We start from the raw sequence: 3859 nt of genomic DNA, 5'->3' as shown, positions 1-3859 counted from the left end.
TTTTTTGAGACGGAGTCTCTTTCTGTAGCCCAGGCTGGAGTGCAGTGGCGCGATCTCCGCTCACTGCAACCTCTGCCTCCCGGGTTCGAGTGATTCTCCTGCCTCAGCAGCTGGGATTACAGGCGCGTGCCATCACGCCGGGGTAATTTTTGTATTTTTAGTAGAGACGGGGTTACCTCATGTTGGCCATGCTGGTCTCGAACTCCAGACCTCAGGTGATCCACCCGCCACAGTTTCCCAAAATGCTGGGATTACAGGCGTGAGCCACCGCTCCCGGCATCATCTTTTTTTTTCACATTAGTTTTGTTTTCTGGGCCAAAGAACAGAGCGAAAGCATCTATCCACTGATTTCTCCTGCAGTCTCTCCCTGTAAACCTGCGCATAGAGCACAGCCACAAGTGTGATCCAATACAGAGACAAGGACTGCTGTGGCTCTCCAGCCGCTTGAGTTGGGAGTGGAAGGATACTGGATGACCGAACGAAGACTGTCGGGGAATTAGAGGCCTTCCACATGCTAGGAGCAGAAACCAATATGGATCAACATTCCGTACCGATTTTCCATACAATTGATTCATTTTCCTGTATTTCTTCAGCAATTCCATTTCCTCGTTAAAATAAAACATTTCCTGGAAACCTCTGTTAACGGTCAACGGAGGACTCATATGAAAAAGTAGGAAAAGTTTTTCTGTCACAATAGAAGATAGATGCAGAGTAAAAGATGAGTGGATCGCAGATGTGTTGAGCACTTCCTTAGGTAAAAACAAAACAAAACAAAAATTATTTTGTTCTTTCTCGTCATTCCCATCACATCTGCATTGTATGACCAGGGAACTCCCAGGAAATCCTGTCCACTGATGATACCTTTTAGGGGTTTCCAATGCTGTATGTTTCAAAATTGTTGTACTCTGTGTGTAGGTTTGCTGTTGAATCAAAGCATCTTTGAGAGGCAACAGAGTATGATGTTTGTCACCATCCACCAGTCTAACACTCTATCAGGCTGGGATGTCCTTACTTCTTGATTCTTTTATCCGGTAAAAATATCCATAACCAGCTTCCAGGAGGGATACTGTCTTGTGAAACCTGTTTAGCTGAGGATTGGCTGTGTGTCCCCAGGCCAATCATATGTTTGTTTTAAGATGCATTTTTTGAAGAGGTAATGAAGACATGCCATATATTTTCTTTTCATTTCTTGCTTTTTCCCCCCTGCTATCTACTGGTTCTCTCGAGGCACTTTAAGGAAACAGTGTCATGTTTGCACAAAGGATGCTGCACAGGAGAGCAAGGGGTGAAGGATTAGGGTGCTACCAGTGGAATGCCAAATTCCAGGCCCAACCTCAGATCTACAGAATCAGAATTGATAAGAGTGGGGCCCAGCTGCCCGTGTTGGATAAGCCCTCAAGTGACTCTGATGCTAAAGTTTGAGAAGCACTGCTCTAGAAGTTTCAGAAGGAGGTCCCAGGGCCAGATGTTTGCTAAGGAGAAAGAGTTGCTCCCGGGGTTCCCTGCCTATTTTCAATAAAAAAAACTCGGACCACCTAGGAAAGCCAGTGAGGTTTATATTTGCCTTACATCAGGGGTGAGAGTGAATTTGTTATCTCTTTGAGACCTTCAATATTTTAGATGGCTGGAGCTCACACCACAAGAGCCTTTGATTTTCCTGTAGAAGAACTCACAGGGGTTCTTTAGAGCCAGGAGACTATTTCCAGCCAAAATACCTGGAGCCCTCTCGAGCTATTTTGCCCTTTCAATTTGAAACCTAGGCTTGGAAGTTTCTAAGCTCTAAGGAAGACACTGTAATCACTCTTTCTCCATCCTCATGGTTGGGATTCACCCTCCTGTCTCTCCAGCCCCCACTAATTCTGCCAATGTTCTGGTCTAAGATCAAGTTGTTAAAACCCAGTCTATGTGGCTGGGGGCAGTGGCTCACACCTGTAATCCCAGCACTTTGGGAGGCCAGGTCGGGCGAATCACGAGGTCAAGATATCAAGACCATCCTGTCCAACATGGTGAAACCCATCTCTACCAAAAATACAAAAATTAGCTGGGCATGGTGGCCAGGGAGGCTGAGGCAGGAAAATAAAAAAATTAGCTGGGCATGGTGGCTGCGCCTGTAGTTCCAGCTACGGGGAGGCTGAGGCAGGAGAATCCTTTGAACCTCGGAAGCAGAGATTACAGTGAGCCGAGATCGGGCCACTGCACTCAAGCCTGGTGACACAATGAGACTCCATCAAAAACAAAAAACAAAAACAAACAAAAAAGTTCAGTCTAATGCATAAAATGTAATTAAAATATCTTCGCAGCATTAAGTAGAGAATTCCTTGTTGTTAGCAGACTGTTCCTCTTCCTCCTTGGAAGATGTTCTCTGTCTGTCCACCTTCTGCGTTTTCACATTTGTCTCTTCCTTTCCACACCTAAGCCAGCGCTTTATTTCCACTTATCTCGTGTAGGGATACTCTTTTGTGTGGAGACCTTGACTTTCCACACTCTTCTTGCTTCCAAGAGTTGGGTGTAGGCAATGTAGGAGCCCACTGCCAAAGTGTGGGTGATTTTCTCCAGGAAGAAACCTAAATTTCAGAGGCTTGCTGATGTGGAAGAAAGCCTGGGTTATTCGATTCATAGAGCTTCACACTGCTAGGTAGGTTGAAATCTGGACACCCTGAATTCCTTAGGAACAAGGTAGAAGTGCTTCTGAAAACCAATTTAAGTTTAAAATATACTGAGGCTCCCTGACCTTTCTTGTTTTTCACGACATATTCCAAGCTCAAGAAGTTAAACACACACACACACACACACACACACTCTCTCTCTCTCTCTCTCTCTTTATCTCTCTCTCTCATTCTCTCTCTCTCTCAAATACGAAAACAGAACACACTCTCCTACCTATAACAAAGAGGCTTAAGCAGGAGGGTCTCTCTTCCTGGTTCAACACTCTCCCCTTCGCGAACAGTAGGGATTGGAAATAGGCGGCTTCTCTGTCGTTTCCTCGGAAGCCACCAGTACCACCCGCCTGTACCAAAACTCAAGAGTACCCGTGATCCCCAGTGTCCGAGCCAGTAAAGGAGTTGCGAGGCATTCTCAATGCCGCGACTGCCTTAAGCACAAACGAGAGAGATCTTGCGGGAAAGTGTTTTCAGTTCACTTTTCCTACTGGGAATGAGCCCTCTCGCTTATCGCGGACACCGAGGAAACGCAGTGGAGATGGGCACCCGGGCTGCCCAGATCCTCTGGCAGCCTCAGGCGCTCGTCCACTTCGCTCCTCCTCCGCCTTTGCCTGCCCCGCCGCAGGTGCGCACCCCACCGCTTCCCTGCTTCCCTCCTCGCGCTCTTTTCGCAGGTGGTCCTCGTTCTCCTCTCCATCCGTCGTTTCTTGAGTCTTAGAACTGGAGCCACAGTGTCCCCAAGATGAAATCCATGCTGGGTTTCAGCCACGGTGCCGGCCCAGGGGCTGGCGAGGGTAAGGACGGTCGGCGACCCACGCTCCTGGGTTTTCATTTCTAAGAGCTGGGATTTCCACTTTCTCACCTCCTCATCTGGACCTAAATCCCCCCAGGCGGTACTGACCCTTCTGTTTTTGTATCCACCTACTTTACTCTCCGTATGACAGCCCTTGAAGGCAGAAGGAAAAGAATATGTAAGAAGCGAGAAGTTAAAAAAAAGTTTTAGTTTGAAAATATTTCCAGCCTATAGAAAAATTGTAAAAGTAATACAAAGAACTGCCATACACTCGTTACACAGATTTAGCAATTTCAAATATTTTACCACATTGATTCTTCTTTCTTTATCTGTCTCTACAAATATAAATACACACACACATTATTTTTCCCGATCGGTTTTTTATAGTTTGCATATATCATGTATT

This window comes from Mandrillus leucophaeus, unplaced genomic scaffold, assembly GCF_000951045.1.
Source record: "Mandrillus leucophaeus isolate KB7577 unplaced genomic scaffold, Mleu.le_1.0 Scaffold392, whole genome shotgun sequence".
Taxonomy (NCBI): domain Eukaryota; kingdom Metazoa; phylum Chordata; class Mammalia; order Primates; family Cercopithecidae; genus Mandrillus; species Mandrillus leucophaeus.
This window is presented reverse-complemented; position numbering follows the sequence as displayed.